This window comes from Moschus berezovskii, chromosome 10 (genome assembly GCF_049115385.1).
Source record: "Moschus berezovskii isolate FMDL1 chromosome 10, NW_MosBer_1.0, whole genome shotgun sequence".
NCBI lineage: Eukaryota > Metazoa > Chordata > Mammalia > Artiodactyla > Moschidae > Moschus > Moschus berezovskii.
The window spans coordinates 29018711-29038391 of NC_142469.1; the positions used below are offsets into that span (position 1 = coordinate 29018711).

The 19681-nt window shown below is 36.3% G+C and overlaps 1 long non-coding RNA gene across 3 annotated transcripts in view; it reads left to right on the plus strand.

Moving 5' to 3' along the window:
- Positions 1-19681, plus strand: part of LOC129560684 (uncharacterized) — an 80853-nt gene that overhangs the window by 46474 nt on the left and 14698 nt on the right. For 2 of the 3 annotated variants that reach the window (XR_016038393.1, XR_016038395.1), the window contains exons 3-4: positions 4977-5072; positions 5641-5735. The exons of the other annotated variant lie outside the window; for it this stretch is intronic. This is a non-coding gene — a long non-coding RNA (uncharacterized LOC129560684). Of the gene's footprint in view, positions 1-4976; positions 5073-5640; positions 5736-19681 lie in introns of those variants that run through there. 3 annotated transcript variants of the gene reach the window in all.

The window sequence follows — 19681 nt, forward strand, 5'->3', positions numbered from 1 at the left end:
AGTCTTTTAAAAAACAAGGGAGTTTGTTTCAGGAAGAAGTTGACCAACAGATTAAAATGTTTCAGCCAAATCAAGAATAGTGAAAACAGACACAAATTAGGACAAAGGAAAAATCTCCCCCCCTACCCCATTTTTTCTTTTTTCCAGGTAAGATGGCACCATTCAAGAGTGTTGAGCAAAATATATTATTCTGACTGCTGTTTTGAGAAAGTACTGTAGGGAAGCAAGTGTAAGAAGAGAAACCCTTTGGGAAGATTTGCAATAATCAAAGAGAGACAGTGTTGATTTAGGGCAGCTGTACGGGTGAGGGTGGTGATAAATGTTCAGATTCTGGATCTGCTTAGAAGGTACAGCCAACAAGATTTTCAGAAAGACTGAGTGTGGGATATTAGAAAAGTGGAGGGTTAAGAATGATGGGTCAAGAAAGTTTTTGTCTTGAGCAACTGGAAGGATGGAGTTGTTATCAACACAGATAATGAAGACTGGTGGAGAAGCAGAGTTTGAGGAGGAATATCAGGGGTTCATTTCAGATATATATGTTCAGGAAATTATTTGGACATCTAAGTAGAAATTGCAAGTAGGCGGTTGAATATATGTCTAAGGATGAGTAATTCAGAGAAGAGGCATGGGCAGAAATATAAATATGTGAGCTGTCTGTATAAATAGTAAAAGATGAAGAAAAGAAAGTGGAAGTGAAGTCGTGTCTGACTCTTTGCCACCCCATGGACTGCAGCCTACCAGGCTCCTCAGTCCATGGAATTTTCCAGGCAAGAGTACTGGAGTGGGTTGCCATTTCCTCTTTGAGGGGATATTCCCAACCCATGGATTGAACCATGGTCTCCCACATTGCAGGCAGATGCTTTACTGTCTGAGCCACGAGGGAATCCCCAAAAGATGAGCATTATTTCCCCCTTTTTTGATGCTCTTCCCCAAGAACAATACTTCCTAATATAAAGAAAATCCTTTTTATCAAGAACTGATTTTAGACTGAGTGAGATCAGTGGCAAGATAGGAACTAGTTTCTCTCCCCAGTGTTGCAGTAATGTGATATGTTCAACAAAAAGTAGTTTGAAAGTTCCTTTGAAAGATAGAGTATACATTCTAAATGAAGAAGAAGCAGGCACTTGGTGATTAAGATAGTTTAAGTGGTGGCACTTAAAATTTCTCATCAGTAGGCAGAAGCCCAAAGATTTTTAGTCATTGGTTTACTGATTCATTCATGTATTTACAAAAAAAATACTTGTCAAGCACCTTCTGTGTGGAGTGAAATTTATAAAATTTGATGAATGATTTATGTAAAACATGAAGTACAAGAAAGATTCTTGTGCGGTGTTCAGCTTGGGTGAATGGTTGTGCCATTAACCAAGACAGAAATAGCTGGGAGGAGAAACAACTGAATTTGCATGGAAATTAGAGAGTTCATTTATATACATCTTAAAATCAAGGAAGTTACATATGCCAATGTTTGTTTATTGGGCAAATTTTGGAGTGTGTTCACAGCTCAGAGAGAAATCAGGATATGAGGGGTTCCACGCCAGAAACCCTTGAACAGTTTCCTCTTAGCTCTTTGCTAGACTAGATTTTCTTCTTTAGATCTCAACTTAATTGTGACTACCTCATGACCTTTCTCCTCCTATGTTATTCTCTTACTTTTTGCCCTTTTTTTTTCCTTCCCGGTATTATGTATGGTTCTTTGATTACATTTTGTAGGTATTCGCATATTAAATAAATGTCTTCAGTACTTGATGTTAAGTTGCAAGATGGCAATGACTATTTTGTTCCAACTAAATAATACAGCTTTCTGGGATATATAAGCAATCAACAAATATATGCACAATAAATGAATAAGGTATGTATTTGGGAGTTCTTGGCATACTGATGACAGTGGAAGCCTGAGATAGTATTGAACTTTCTAGGGATGGCAAAGAAGAGGACCAATAAAATACTCTGGGGAAGTTCTAACATTAAAGTCAGAAAAGAACAGTCATAGATTTTTGAGACCAGAAAGATAGCAGTGCCCTGAAACCAAATGAAGAAAGTATTTCAAGAACAACACCTCTTGTTGTCATTCAAAGGAAAGCAAAAGTCACACTCCAATTCTTGCTCTTTATTTTGTAAAAAACAAAACAAAAAATTGAAAAGTCCCACAAATCAAACAAAATTAGTCTCTTGTAATTCATCATTTTTGTCTTCTTCTCTATGATCAATTTTATTTATGAACTGAAGATATTGAGTATATTTTCTTGTATATTTCTAACTTTGCATTTGGGATTATCATTTATTTTAGTTCAAAATATTAATAGGTGTTTTTTAAAAAATATTTATTCATTTGGCTGCACTTGGTCTTAGCTACAGCATGTGGGGTCTTTAGTTGTAGCATATGGGATCCAGTTCCCTGACCGGGGATCGAACCCGGGACCCCGGCATTGGGAGTGCAAAGTCTTAGTCCCTGGACCACCAGGTAAGTCCCAATAGCTGTTTTAATTTTCAAAAACCATTATCCAAAAACTCCAATATCTATTATTGTTGAACTATAGACAATATATATTTGTGCAGCTTTGCATATGTGCTTGTGTGTATAAGTGTATGAAAAAGAGTGTATGTGTGTGTTTCATGTGTGTTCTTTTAGGTTAAGGGAGTATTTGAGTCAAGAATATTTCTTAAGTTCTATGTAGGTCTACATTAGAGAGCTCTGAAAATACAAAGTACATAGGGCCTAAATGTACTGATTAGAAGAGTTGAATGTCACTAGGAATGACCCATGGAGTGAATAATTTGTTTCCTTAGGAACATATGGATTCCACTGACTTCAGGAAATATTTTCAGAGTGCACACATATTTCTTCAAGACATTAACATCCCAGGGGAGGAGGAGAAATAAAAACATGACAAGGAGTAATTTAAAATGGCAGGTACTGCAGTTTTCTTTTCCTGAGCTGGAAATCTGATATTTGATACGAATGTAGATGATTTTCTTATGATTGCTATAAAAAGTTGATACTGTTCTTTCCAAAATTCTCTAAAATTTATTTTTTCCTCCTTCTTTGTGGAATTTTGTTGTTTTTGAATAGCTTAGATTGTGGGTACAAAGAAATCAAAACATTGCACATTATTTCTTATAATGTAACCACAAGAAAATGCAAATGCTGAGACTCTGATTCACAAAAGAATATTACCTATTAGTTACGGTATGGTTCAGTGGGAAAATAGAGTCCAAAATTAAATTATGCTTCACTAGACTGTGACACAATCAAACCTTGATTTTTGTGCATCGGTTACATTATTTCCCTTTTTAATTTGAATTTTTCAACATTTTTTATAAGATTATAGCACCTCAGGAGACTTAAATGCTGGACTTTGACATAGAGAGCCTAGGTTCCAAGTCTCATTTTGCCACTAATAAGATATGTGACTGGGAAAATTCCTTAAATGCTCAGAGTTTCACCTTCCCCACCTATAAAACAGGGTGGTAGTGTTCACTTTAGAGATGACTCTGAGAATTAAAGCACATAATTAAAGTGAATAAGTATGTTTTTTTCTTTCTTTACTTCTGAACACCTAGTCTTTGATGGATGTTGCAAGGGCTAGAATGGCTAGGTACATTGTCTATATGGGGGACACATGTACACTCGGCGTGATTCATGTCAATGTATGGCAAAACCAATACAATATTGTAAAGTAAGTAGCCTCCAATTAAAATATAGAAATTAAAAAAATAAAATAAGAAATTATCTACTCATAAAAAAAAAACAAATCCTTGAGAACATAATCATTTACAAAAATCTAAGCTTGAAAAGACAACATTTTGTAGAAAGTAATTTTCAGATTTCTTTTATGTGCTTGCTTTTTCTCTTTTGAAATTAAATTTTTTATAATATGGAAAGATGGTTGGAGAGTTTAGAAACCATAGACTTCATTGGAGAACACAGATTTTAGGACAACGGCTTTTTTTAATGATGACCCACAATAAGAAATAACTTATTTTGCAATCTATTACTTTCATTCATATATATATGTATATATATATAGCATGTATTATATATATATGAAATAAAATTTTTATAAAATTATCCATATATTTGCCATATTTGCAGCTGTTTAATCTTTTCTACTCTTGTCTAGTCTGTTTCATTATTTTAAAAAATTGTCTTTAAAATCCAGTAATTTGATTTTAAGATCCACTAGTGGAGGGTCATCTCATGGCTTGAAAATCATTTTTTACTTCAGATATGTAGCATCTCTGTAACAGAGGCTTTTGTCTGACTATATTCCCACAAACAGTTTCTATGTAAGTTTAAATAAAATTCATGAAATTTTGGTCAATCACTCTATTAGCTTTGGTTTCCCTGGTGGCTTAGATGGTAAAAGCGTCTGCCTGCAATGTGGGAGACCTGGGTTCGATCCCTGGGTTGGGAAGATCCCTGGAGAAGGAAATGGCAACCCACTCCAGTACTCTTGCCTGGAAAATCCCATGGGCAAAGGAGCCTGGTAGGCTACAGTCCATGGGGTGACAAAGAGTCAGACATGACTAAGCAACTTCACTTTCTTTCTTTCTATTAGCTTTCCTGTTCATAGTCTAAAAGATAACATTGTTTTTGGATGCAAACTAATCAACTATCCAGATACAGCAAAACTTAAGTCACCTGCCTTCTGATGCTAGTGACAATTCTAGGCCAATTTTGATGGTTGAGTTGCTGTCGAAAGGTGAACTGGGATACCAGACAGGGCTGGCTTCATGGGCATATGACCTGTGCAGGTCACACGAGGCTTTGGCATCAGAAATGCCCTGTGTTTGGATTAATGCCGTCTTGTGCATCTTCAGTTCTTACTCTTTTTATCTGAGAACTTGCGTTTGTAAGTGGAGTTTGATGGGACAGTAAAGCATGCTCATGAGCAGAGAAGCTGTGAGCAATAAGTGTGGGCACTCTTCTCACCATCCCATTTGCTTAAAGCTTACCTGATGTCTCATCCATGCAGACTTCCATTGGATTCACAGTGTGTTGGAGTTCAGAAACACAGCAGATACAAGACAAGCATGCAATGAAAGTTGTTGTTACAGAAGGGAAAGGAAAGGTAGGGTAACCCACATTTCTTTTTTTCTCTGACCTTCATTGCTCATGGGTAAGTCACAAATAGAGAGCATGGAAGAGTATGTATATCAAAAACTGAAATAAAACAGTTGAGTTAGTTTTATGCAGAATATCCTTTGTGCTGACAACATCAAAATACATATGCATGTACAAGTTACAAAACTGAAATTGTGTAATTTCAATGATTCTGCATGAGTTAGTTTTTTTAGATTTGCCTTTAAAACTGACACTGCACAATATAAAATTACGGTAATATTTAGGATAACAATTTAATTTAAATTGTTTCTTTACTTAGAATGACATTAAATAGGAAATAAAAACACCATGACAATTTAAGAGACTTCAGAAGAAAGGAAAAAGCTTTCCCTTTTAATGATTTATGGAATTTTCCCCCCACTTTATGAAGAAAGGACTTCACATTTACATGTTGTGCTGAGCCCTCTAATTATGTCATTGGCCCAGGCAACATAATCTATTTTATTTATTTATATATACACATGTATACATATCAGGTTGTATATTGTCACCCTGCTTATTTAACTTATATGCAGAGTACATCATGAAGACCGCTGGGCTGGAAGAAGCACAAGCTGGAATCAAGATTGCCGGGAGAAATATCAATAACCTCAGATATGCAGATGACACCACCCTTATGGCAGAAAGTGAAGAGGAACTCAAAAGCCTCTTGATGAAAGTGAAAGAGGAGAGTGAAAATGTTGGCTTGAAGCTCAACATTCAGAAAACGAAGATCATGGCATCTGGTCCCATCACTTCATGGGAAATAGATGGAAAAACAGTGGAAACAGTGTCAGACTTTATTTTTTTGGGCTCCAAAATCACTGCAGATGCTGATTGCAGCCATGAAATTAAAAGACGCTTACTCCTTGGAAGGAAAGTTATGACCAGCCTAGATAGCATATTAAAAAGCAGAGACATTACTTTGCCAACCAAGGTCCTTCTAGTCAAGGCTATGGCTTTTCCTGTGGTCATGTATGGATGTGAGAGTTGGACTGTGAAGAAAGCTGATCACTGAAGAATTGATGCTTTTGAACTGTGGTGTTGGAGAAGACTCTTGAGAGTCCCTTGGACTGCAAGGAGATCCAACCAGTCCATTCTAGAGGAGATCAATCCTGGGTGTTCATTGGAAGGACTGATGCTAAAGCTGAAACTCCAATACTTTGGCCACCTCATGCGACGAGTTGACTCACTGGAAAAGACTCTGATGCTGGGAGGGATTGGGGGCGGGAGGAGAAGGGGACGACCGAGAATGAGATGGCTGGATGGCATCACCAACTCGATGGACATGAGTTTGAGTGAACTCCGGGAGTTGGTGATGGACAGGGAGGCCTGGCGTGCTGTGATTCATGGGGTCGCAGAGAGTCGGACACGACTGAGCGACTGAAATGAACTGAACTGAACTGAACTGATACATATCAGAGTCGACTAAGGAAGCCAGCAGGTAGTTTAAACAATTATGTGCATTCGTGTCTTCGTTCTTTCCTTTATTCAAACCTTCACTCATTTATTGTGCTCCTATTAAGCTGTCCTAGAAACTGGAGATTCACACCTATGGACGTGACAGATTACATCACTGCTCTTGTGCATCTTAATATGATGAGAAGGCAATCATTAAAAATTATTTTCATTGGTAATTATTTCATGACAAATATAGTAAGGGATAAGAAGAAAAAGTTCAAAATGCTACAAAGGAATATAATATACTTTCTCCAAACAGCTAATGTTAATTCTAAGAAAAGTTTAAACTTCTACTTTTATTTATGAATAGTTTTTACATCCCTCATAGACGCCTGGCAGTGTAAGAGCCTATAGGAATATAATGAACATTGGTCCTAAGGAGCTCCCCATTCGTTACCAGTGTTATTTGTTAGTTGTTCCTATGTAATAATGGGTAATATTGTTATGACAGGAATAGATTCAAGGTGGAGCAAAGATGAAGTAATTGCTCTTTTAGGTGTTGGATGATGAGGGTGATGGGGATTAAATGTCTTCAAGGGAGCCTTCTACAAAAAAATAAATGGAAATAACAACTTTTGTTGAGAAATCAATATTTTAAATAGTGGCACTTTAAATCAAATGAAGAATTAGGGAACTTTCCTATGACATGTTGCATTTCCCTGGGCTCTAATGAGAACGGCTCCTCTGGATGTTTACATCGCTTTCTATTGAAACAGAGTTTTTACTAACTTCTGTTCTGGAAAACTCTGAATCCCAAGTAACTTTTTCATCAGCTGTTTAGAACTATTTTAAGTTAGTCAGTTAATACTATCACACCCAAAAAAGTAATGGCAGTGTGCTTCATCTTGGTAGGAGTTCTATTTGTTTGATTCATTATTGCTCTTTATTGCTCCCTTAACTTTCACAATGTTCTAAAATATTTCTCTTGCATTTAGTTTTATGTCTTAAAATTTAATCTCCAGGATTAACTATTTGTGTCTTTTTTTTTAAGTATTAGATTTTATATAGCATAGTAAAGAACCCTCACCTACCTAAGTTTTTCAGAACATTCACCAGATTAAAATTTTTTTATATTATATTGTAAGAAGTAATCTATAACATTCAAGGTAATGAAATATTTTCTCTCTTGATTATAATGAAAACATCTCTAGTTGTTCTGAGACAAATGGGACTTCATTTTGAGGGACTCTGTATTAATTAATGGACTCTTACTTTAACTACTCTTTCATTTTTGTCGTGCATATAGCATGTTGGTTTTGTATTTCACGCACTCGTTGCATTGTCATACAATTCATGACCTCCTTTTCTTATATCCCCTTTGCCAGCTTCCTTAAATTCTCACATGGTCCAATGTTGACCTGGATACAGCTTAACTTTCCTTCTGTAGTTTGTTTTCTGGAAATGAATACTGTGTTGAGATTACTGCTTTATATTATCCTATTCTTACATCTGTGTTGATTTATAATTGTCTGGTTCCATCACATGTTTTTGTGTTATTTCCCTCCTTGTGAGTGAGACTCAGCCTACTTTTAACACTTGCACAGTTTGACAGACAATTAGAAAAAAATTGTTTTGAATGAACACATGTGTCATGAATGTATGAACTTGAATATTTCTAAAGCAGGTGTAAATTTAATGGATTTTTTTCCCCCAAGAGTAATGAGAGATCTCCAGGTAAATCAACTCATTTCCTTTTGTAATTTTAGGAAAGAATAACATTTTTAATAAATCTTCAAATTTTAGGCAGTGAATTAATAAGACCTGATAGAATCTGGAGAACCTAGAACCAGCACTTCAGAAAAGATCCCCCCCCCCACACTAGATATTAAAAGAATAGTCACTTAAATGTCAGATTCCTTCTTACATTTCTACAGTATGGACCTTGGATGCAAAATTCTGACACTTAAAAATATCTAACATCACAGAAACCTTATAACTAAAACCCATTTCTGATAGCCATCTTGTATAATACAAAGATTCTGTTAGTTCTAGCATTGAGGATTTCTTTCCTTTCATGATTTTAGCAATTTATCTAGGATCAAATAATAAATAAATCTAAATCACAAAATAAAAATTTCAGATTCTATATTATATTAAAAAGTAAGAGTCATAAGCCAAGAAGCCTGGATTGTAAGTCGGCAAGTCTTATCTATTGCAATCTGAGCAGACCTCTGACTGATTTCTCTGTGTCTACTCTGGGGTCACTTGCCAGTGCATTCTGAGTAAACCAGGGGAAAATAGGGAACCATGACAGACCAAAATCAGAAGGAAATGGGACTGGCATCTATTCTTTCATCTTTTAACCTAATTTGTAGAAGAATGTCCAGTTTGAGAATGGAACCAACTGAATGAGACCTTATATCTGTACAGCTGCTGTTATCAAAAGAGATTGCACCTTCATCCAAATATTTGAGAACAAGTTATCTTACTTGAGTGAGGGTAACAAACCAGGAAATTCCCACCATCTGACCTGTTACTGAGAAATATAATATCACCACGAGTGATGTTTCCACTGTTCAACATACTGTTAACAGCCCACTGAACAAAAGACTGTCATCACCAGGTAATATATTTAGGATATATTTGATGGAATCTGAGTAAAATGTATCTGATTATACTGTTCTGATTATTTTAAATTTCAAAGCATAGTTGTTTCACCAAGGAGAAGAAAAAAAACAACTAAGATCAAATTACTCAATAACTTAGATAACAGGAGGACATGCCAAGCAGAATAATTCAACTTGGATATCATATTCTTTCTTCTTATATCCAGTTCCTAACTTCGAAATGAATTGAGTACCATAAATTCATTTGGTCTACATTATCCTATGATACCAGTATTCATGGTGGTGGTTAGGTTTTCAGGATTAGTACAAATGCCCACTTTATAAAATAAAACATATGCTTGAAGTATAAACATTTATAGAAAATGTTTTCAGTTTGTCACAATAAAATTATATAGGAAATGTTTAAAAATATTTCTTCATAGATTGGAGCTTGAAGAAAAGTGTATTTCAGTCAGATGAGAAGCTAGAAAATGGCAAGTTTGTGCAGGTTTTTAGGTGGATTTATGGACATTTTCAAGGTCTTTAGAGATTAATAGCATTCATATGATTTAAGCCTAATTTTATGTAAAAACTTTTTTTTAAGGAAGTTTGTTTTGGTATTTTTTGACTGTACCTCGTGGTATGTGGGATCTTAGTTCCCCAACCAGGGATCAAACCTGTACCCTTTGCAGTAGAAGAACAGAGTCTTAATTACTGGACTGTTAGGAAAGTCTGCTTTAAAATTTTTGACTTTTCTCTTTCCTTGGTTCCTGTAATGTTCCACAGATCCACATCTGTGTTATTCCTCGTGACAATACCACAGAAGAAAAGAGTAGAAGAAAGAGATGATGATTTTTTTTTCCCTCTGAAGAAACAGAGTATGCAATGGGAGATATATAAAAATGGAAAAGTGATCAAAATGAAATTAACAAACAAGGAAAGTTATCCAAGATGCAATTATCTCTATTGTCATATAAATGAAAATACAAGAACTGAAGAACTTCAACTTCACTGAAGGCACACATCTTCTCAGCAAAGAAGTAGATTTTGGGGAGGAGATGTTTGTCTTTGGCTCAGTGGAGAAGAATCTGCCTGCAGTGCAGGAGACACAGTTTCTATTCTTGGGTCAGGAAGATCCCCTAGAGAAGGCAATGGCAACCCACTCTAGTACTCCTGCCTGGAAAATTCCATGGACAGAGGAACCTAGCAGGCTATAGTCCATGGGGGTCTCAAAGAGTCGGACATGACTGAGCATGGGCCTGTTTTTCAGCATCACCATGAGGAGTCAAGCGTTGGACTTACAAAGGGATGGGGCCAGGAAGACAGAAGCAGATACCAGCGCAGACAAAGAAGAAAATGGAAACCAGAACCTGAACTGGAGAGAAACTGCACTGAGTATAATGAGTATAATCAAGGGTGGTTTCAGTTCCAGCCAGGAAGATGAACTAGCTCAAAAAAAGCCATACTCAATATTGAGCTGTAATTAAGTGCCAGGCACTGTGTTCATTTCTTCACATGAGTTATTGTAGCTATTTGTCAAAGAACCTCAGTGTGGATAGAACCATCATGAAGACCCATATAATAATATTATTATCCCAGTTTTATAGATAAGACAACTATTACATAGGGAGATTAAATAGCTGTCTAAGATCATTCAGAGGGGAAATGGGAGATATAAGACTTGAACCTGGGAAGTCTGGTATTGGGTCCCTCACTGTTGTATGCAGACATCGTAAAGGAGGATTAAATGGTCTAAACCCAGGACAAGAGGGTCGAGGAGCAAGGCTATCCAGAGCCTAGGTTGGATTCTGCTGGGCTTTACTTGCTGTTTTTGCTGTCATTGATAACCTCTATTTCCAAGTCTGTGGACCTCCCCAATCTCTTAAAAGGTGCCAGGTAGCATACATCAAACCATAGAGTTCCCCATCCTAGCCACTAGGTGGTGGTTAGTACTGTCAACTTAAAATGAGTATTTGCCAGTATGAATAAGGTGAAAAAGGACAAAAGACTTGAGGTTTCAGTGGTTAGAGTAGGCTTTCGTTTTGCACCGAGGTGGTAAGTTACTAGTGGTGACATGGTGAATTATTTAAAAAAAGAAAAAAATAACGTAAAAGGGACAGATTCTCTCATTTGCTAAGAGTTTATCATCTATTGTGTATCAGACACGGAGGTAGAAGATACTGGCAACACAATGATAAGCAGCATAAAGGAGCATGTGGGATGTAAATATCTAACTAGGGTTATCTGTCAGTGGAGTAACTGGATGGATAGAGTTATATACCAGATATGAAATTGAAGAGAAATATCCCCAAATGAAGTATATGCATTTGTGTGTGTCTGTGTGCATACATGCATAATCGAGGAAAGCTTACAAAAAGTTTAGGTATGAAAATACCAAGATGCAAAGACTTTGCCAAGTAGGCAATAGGATGCAGTATCATGTACAGAACAAATTAGTGCTATATCAAAGATACTTGTATTATCAAAGTACTAATTATGGTTTATTTTGGATGACAGTGACTTAAATTTTAATCAGTTGTATCTGACTACTCCCTGACTATTGAACTATATGTGTCTGAAGATCCTTTCTACCAAACTTTACTTAAATAGTTCCTCACTGTATATAAATCAAACTTTCAGAAATTCTGGTCAGATGACATAATTAGCATTGCATGCTAAGTCACTTCAGTTGTGTCTGACTCTTTGCTACCCTATGGGCTGTGTCCCCCAGGCTCCTTTTTTCATGGGATTCTCCAGGCAAGAATACTAGAGCGGGTTGTCATGCCCTCCTCCGGGGGATCTTCCTGACCCAGGGATCGAAGATGCCTCTCTTGCATCTCCTGCATTGGCAGGTAGGATCTTTATCACTGATGCCACCTGGGAAGCCCTAACTAGCATTACTAGACTCATTTAATAATAACTGTGTGTGTGATGTGCTCAGTTGTTTCTGACTCTTGGAGATCCTATGGACTATAGATTGCCAGGCTCCTCTGTCCATGGGATTTTCCAGACAAGAATACTGGGGAGGGTTGCCATTTCTTTCTCCAGAGGATCTTCCCAACCAGGGATCAAACCTGCTCCTCCTGCATCTCCTGCTTTGGCAGATGGAGTCTTTTACCACTGAGCCACTTGGAAAGTCCTTAATAATAGAATGCAGCAAATTGTATGAATATGAAATGAATTCATCTTTTTTGTGATATATATCAAAGACATATTAATATGGAAAAAATTTAGAATTTCAAGTTTGAATAAGCTTGATATTTTGTGCTTTAGAAAGTCTACATTTGGGAAGCTGAGATCAGATATAATTTTTACTATTAGAATACCAATTAGTGATAAGATTGTTGTAACATTTGTGTCTCAAGAAAACACTAAGGTTGATATTATCACCCATGTTGGTGAAAGTGAAAGCCTCTGTGTTGTTTCAAGGTGCAGTATCACCAGAATCAACCCATGCCTGTCACAGGCACACAGGAGTAATTAGAGTAAAACTTAGCCTTTTCTAAAGCTTGGTTGCCTAAATTGTGATGTCCATGGTATCTGGAAAAATCAGCTGTGAAAATGGCAGTAAGGTATTTATACTGCAGATGTAGACATAGGCTTTCTTGCTAGACCCTCCAAAAGAATGACACTAAAACCTATGTTCTAAGATAGACCATCTAATATCACATAAAATCATATAAGCAAGGAAAATATATTCTTAATTATTCATTTAAACTATACTGAAAATGAGAAAATTTAAATTTTCACTCTACATCTATCAATGTGTGTGTCTGTAATCTTCCTGACAAAGCTTGAGTATGTATCTTTTACTAGAAAGCACACTATAGCAAAATCAGGGCCTCATCAATTAATACTATAATCATGACCACACAGAATCATCAGTCAGTTCAGTTCAGTTCAGTCACTCAGTCGTGTCCAATTCTTTGAGACTCCGCAGACTGCAGCACGCCAGGCCTCCCTGTCCATCACCAACTCCCGGAGTTTACTCAAACTCATGTCCATTGAGTTGGTGATGCCATCCAGCCATCTCATCCTCTGTCATCCCCTTCTCTTCCCACCTTCAATCTTTCCCAGCATCAGGGTCTTTTTCAACAAGTCAGTTCTTCGCATCAGGTGGCCAAAGTATTGGCATTTCAGTTTCAGCATCAGTCCTTCCAATGAATATTCAGGACTGATTTCCTCTAGGATGGACTGGTTGGATCTCCTTGCTATCCAAGGGACTCTCAAGAGTCTTCTCCAACACCCAGTTCAAAAGGATCAATTCTTCAGTGCTCAGCTTTCTTTATAGTCCAACTCTCACGTCCATACATGACTACTGGAAAAACCATAGCTTTGATTAGACGGACCTTTGTTGGCAAAGTAATATCTCTGCTTTTTAATATGCTATCTAGGTTGGTCATAACTTTCCTTCCAAGGAGCAAGTGTCTTTTCATTTCATGGCTGCAGTCACCATCTACACTGATTTTGGAGCCCCTCCAAATAAAGTCTGCCACCGTTTCCATTGTTTCCCCATCTATTTGCCATGAAGTGATGGGACCAGATGCCATGATCTTAGTTTTCTGAATGTTGAGCTTTAAGCCAAAATCTCCTCTTTCACCTTCATCAAGAGGATCCTTAGTTCTTCACTTTCCACCGTAAAGGTGGTGTTATCTGCATATCTGAGGTTATTGATATTTCTCCCGGCAATCTTGATTCCAGTTTGTGCTTCATCCAGCCCAGTGTTTCTCACGATGTACTCTGCATATAAGTTCAATAAGGAGGGTGCCAATATACAGCCTTGATGTACTCCTTTTCCTATTTGGAACCAGACTGTGGACCATATCCACTTCTAACTGTTGCTTCCTTACCTGCATACAGATTTCTCAAGTGCCTACTTAAGTATGAAAATTAACCTATCACTCAGAGAGTTATTCAGAATTTCTTTAAATATTAGACTTTATTTGGTTCTACAATTTGAAGGTTTTTGGATGATGTGTTGTTTGAGCTATTATCTGCAATCTAGATAGAGTTTTGGCATAAAATAATGAGCATAAATGATTTCCAGGAAGAGAGAACACAGGATCAAGGTCACCAAGCTGTGAAAATTTAAAGTTCTCAAAAGATTCAATGTCTTCCAATTTGGCTAGAATGTTGAGTTATTAACTGAAAAAACTTGAAAATTAGGATAGGAAATGTTGTTTAGTAGCAGATTCTGAGGGGCCTTAGATATAGAATTCATCATTTTGGTCTTTCTTCTGCAGGTAATATGGGCTTGTTGAAAAAGAAAATCTGAGTAGAACAATAATAACCTAAAGAGAAGCAATTCCAGTCTGTCACTTGTGCATGAAAAAAATTGTCTATTGCTACTGAAGAGAACAGATAAGGTATCAATACTCTTCTAAGACTTCATTGGCTCCCCAAATACATAACAACAAAGGCAAACAAATTCCAAAGTAAACTTAGAAATATAGATTAATGAAAACACTTACATTATTTGGCTACTAGTTATAGATTTAAAACTACCTAAATCACACAATATACACTTCAGTTGTTTATCATATTATATTTGATATTTTTGAGTAGGTGTGTATATGTGGAATTTAAGTATATCATTGAATTAATTTTATCTTTTACTTATTTGTCTATCAAAGATAACCATTTTGTGGGATCTTTCATGCTAAAAGACAATTTGTTTAACATTTTCAACATATAATTATTTGACTATTAAGATCACATCAGAAAAACTAAATTACTCCTGAAGCAGCTTATGTCCTCTGATCATTCCTTTTGAAAAACTCTTATATTCAGCATCAAAAACATTTACCCATTTCAGAGAAACCAAAGTTCAACACACATGAATCTATACGATGGTATTTTTTATATCATATGTGATACTGCTTTAGTTATTTTGCCTATTTCACAAACTTAATTTGAATCTCATCAGTACTCCTTTTGCTCTAACTAAATAATAGTGCTTTAAAGCTTAAGAAAAATGACACTCAAAATAGAACCATCTTTCTTTATCGTCACTGGTCCCTTTCATAGCCTTCCTACCTACCAGTGTCACCTTGCCAAGTGTCAGATACATGGAAATACTTAAAGGAATTAAAAAAAAACACTTATGAGAATGTCTCTAAATGCTCTGAGGAAATGATACAGGGAAAGGAGATCCTAATCTAAATTTACACCACTCAATTTTGAAGACTCTGAAAAGAATACGCTAGTTTGAAGACAGGCCTGAGGTTTTGATTTGTTTGTGCTAAAGTAATGCACAACATTAACAAACAAAAGAGGAAAAGAAATATGATCATATCAGGAGAGACATAAAAAGTATTTGAAAAGTTCAACATCCATTCCTGATAATGCACTTAAAAATTTGGAATTGAACAGTTTCAATTTGATAAAGATTATCTATGAAAAACTTACAGCTTAATGTTATGCTTAATGGTGAAATACTGACTCTTTATTACTGAATAATAAAGAAAAGAGCAGAAATCTATTGAAAATAGGAAAATGACAGAGAAAAGTCAATAAAACAGAAAGCTGACTCTGAAGAAAAGCAGCATAATTGATAAACCTCTCGAGAGACTGACAAGGATTGAAAGAGAGAAAATGAAAATAATATCAAGAATGACATGGGTGTTATTTACTATAGATCCTGAAGCCATTAAAATCATAATGAGGGAATACACTCATAAATTTAAGAATTTAGGGGAAAAGGACTAATTTATTAAATAGATCAGTGGCAAGAATATGTCTAAAACCAAGGATTATGCATAATAAAATTCTGTATAACTGAATGCTTTTTAAAAAGGTTTATGGCTTTGTATTATACAAAATATTATCTATTTAAGGAATAAGTTAAATTTAATGTAGGGTACTTATTTAGGCTATGTTTATACATCATCTTATATGTATATAAAAACATTACATAAAATATTTTTAAAATCCTAAATTGTTTCTTTCTCTATGATAACTATTTGAAAGCATTATTTAGTTTATTTCCCTTTCATCCCAGTAAATCTTCCTTGAACTTCGCTTTGCCTTCATCCACACTGAAATTGTTTCTGTCATAATGACCTGAATGTGTACAGAGGGCTTGAAGGCTCATTCTTTTGTTCTGAGTGACATGGAAAACGTTTAGAAGATTTGGTCCAATGTGTTAAATAATCTGAATATTTTGGAAGACAAAACAAAAAAAAACTAATTTGCTGTACCAGTATCTAGGCAGATAAGCAAAGAAAGGGATTCAAGCTGTAATGAATGATTAGGACAAATGGTGCTGATACGTGACATAATATAAAGCCAAAAATTTGTTATTGGCTTGCAATGTGAAGATCGTCTGTGACCTTAATAGAGTGAGATATGTTGAGCAATGAACGTCCAAGAGAAAATAAAAGAGAAACTTAAAGACAGTCCTGTTTTTTAGATTTTCTAGTTAAGAAAATATTCCTTTGTATTGAAGTCGTTTTGAATTGGATTTCTATCTTGTTATAGCAAAAGGAGCTCAATTTTTTATTGGAGTATAATCGCTTTACACTGTTGTGTTAGTTTCTGCCGTACAGCAAAGTGAATCCCCTGTGTGTATACAAACATCCCCTTCTTCTTGGGCCTCCCTTCCACTTCCCCCTTCCCCCACCCATCTAGGTCATCACAGAGCACTGAGCTGAGCATCCTGTGCTTTAGAGCATGTTCCCACTAGCTGTCTATTTTACACATGGTAGCGTATATATTCAATCCTAATCTCCTAATTCATCCCACCTTCCCTTCCCCCACACTCACGTCCACATGTCTGTTTTCTACTTCTGGGTCTCTATTCCTGCCCTGGAAATAGGTTCATCTGTACCAAACAGAGCAAGATATTAAGCTAATTACCCATTTAACAGTGACAGTGATGCTGTGCTCATAGGAAAAAATATCCTTACAGGACTACAGTGTAGACAATACTCTGCTTATAGAAAGAATTGTTTTTTCATCAAAATTCCTTGTCCTGATTATTAATGCCTTTATAAGAGCTATGCAATTGGATATTTGAATGATTTATCTCCAATATAGAGCTTGTTAATGCTGTAGTGTAAACCTCTCAGACCTGTCACCATCTTTGTTTAGAATAGTAATATCATGTGGTTTAGCTTCTGCTCTTCTGTGTGTAGTAAGCTAAGCACTGATTGAAAATGTGCATAACTTTGTTTTATGCTATTTTATATTTCACAGCAATATCCCTGTTAACATCTGTCAAAGAAGTTGCTATGGAAACTGAAGCATAACATACCATATTATACATACAGATTTAACATTTTGTTTTATATCCTTTCTGGTGGAAATTTTGTGCATATGTTCAGTTTTATATTACTCTGTATTTCAATGTCTTAATTTTCTTTTAATAAAAGCAGAAGTCATTTGATATGCTAATACACTGTCAAATGTAGGGAATTTCTTTCAGCTTTTAAAAATATTTTGGTTTTATGGTTTTAGCAAATAGAGTATATGGGAAAAGACGATTAAAGCAAATTATGCTTTAGAACACACTTTCCCATATCTAGAAATTAGAAAGCAAAGTCTAAATATTGGAAATTAATAATTACCTAGAAAATATTTAAATTATTATAAAGATTATGTCATCCAAAAAGAGATTGTGATGTTGTTTAAGAGACAAAATGATCTTTAACCTTCAGGGTTTTATTGAAAATACGTTATGGTAATATAGGAATCAGGGTAACAACCTATGATATTTTACCTTTGCAAATTAAATTTTATTGTAGTATAGGTGTTTTAATATGTTGTGTTGCTGCTGCTGAGGCTGCTAAGTTGCTTCAGTCATGTCCAACTGTGTGCGACCCCATAGACGGCAGCCCATCAGGCTTCGCTGTCCCTGGGATTCTCCAGTCAAGAACACTGGAGTGGGTTGCCATTTCCTTCTCCAATGCATGAAAGTGAAAAGTGAAAGTGAAGTCGCTCAGTCCGACTCTTAGCGACCCCATGGATTGCAGCCCACCAGGCTCCTCCATCCATGGGATTTTCCAGGCAAGAGTACTGGAGTGGGGTGCCAGTGCCTTCTCCATATGTTGTGTTAGTTTCTGCTAAATAGCAAAGTGAATCAGTTATACCTATATATATATATATATATATATATATATGTCCACTCTTTTTAGATTTCCTTCCCAATTTAGGTCACCACAGAGTACTGAGTACAGTTCCCAGTGCTATACAGTAAGTTCTTATTAGTTACTTATTTTCTATGTTGTTACTGGCTTTTAGTCTCTAAGTCATGTCTGACTCTATTGCAACCCCATGGACTGTAGTCTGCCAAGCTCCTCTGTCCATAGGATTTCCTAGGCAAGAATACTGGAGTGGGTTGCCATTTCCTTCTCCAGGGCATTTTCTTGACCCCAGGGATCAAACCCATGTGTCTGGCTTTGGCAAGTGGATTCTCTACCACTGAGCCACTAGGAAAGCCCATTTTATATACAGTAGTGTATATATGTCAATCCCAGTCTCTCGATTCACTTTAAAATAAAAAAAAAAAGCAAGTGAAACAAAGGAAACAAATTAGACTTATAAAACAATCATTTAAAATTATTTAACTGAGTGTAATGAGTTGTTTCTCTCTCAAGATATTTACTGTTTACTGAGTTGAGTTGTTAGTGGATTACTGTTAATATTTCACTTTGCAGCATAGTTTAAAACTATGGTCTTTCAGGTCATTTCAACCAGTCTCAGGTCTTTGTTGAGGATAGGAACCTGAAGATGAGGAGATGGTCTGAATTGTATTCCCCATCTGGTGTGTCACAGAGCATTCCACATTGACTGTTTGTGGTATCACTGAGCGGTATATTTATAATCAATAACATTACAATTTCACTTCAAAAATAATAAAACAATTGTTTAAATGCTAATTTCCCAATTTTAAGAAAAAAAAATCTATCCTATTACCTTGTAGCTAAATTCTACTTTAAAATGCTTGATTCCTTTGTGTATTTTTCCTGAGTTGTTTCATATCTATTTTTGTTAAGGACTCAATTCCTGTTCTTCAGGTCATAGACTTGTCTTCTACACATTCATTTGATACACAATAGGCCATGCTTTTGACACTGCATGAAAAATCTCCCTGTAACCGTCGTGGGGTAGGCAGAATCTAAGGTGGCCCCCTAATTTCCTTCTGTTGGCACACACAACCTGCACGACCTGGAGAATGGAGAAGACCTATGAATATGATGGGTTTTTACTCCCTTGATTAGGTTGTGCTGTGTGGAGGGACATTTTCCTGCTGGCTTTAAAGAAGCTGCCGTATTGTGACAGGGCCACGTGGCTAGGATCTGAGGGTTGCCTCTAAAATCTGAGATCAGTCCCTGGGGACCCCAGTCTTACAGCTGCAAGAGACCAAGTTCTGCCAACAACCTGAATGAGCTTGGAAGAGGACTCTGAGCCCCAGATGGGAACACAGCCTAGGCCAAAATCTTGGTTACATCCGTGTTAGACCCCAGCAGAGACCCCAGCTGCATTGTGCCTGGACTTCTGACCTACAGATACTGTGAGACAGTAAGTGGGTGTTGTCTTAAGTCTCTAAGATTGTGGTAATTTGTTTGCA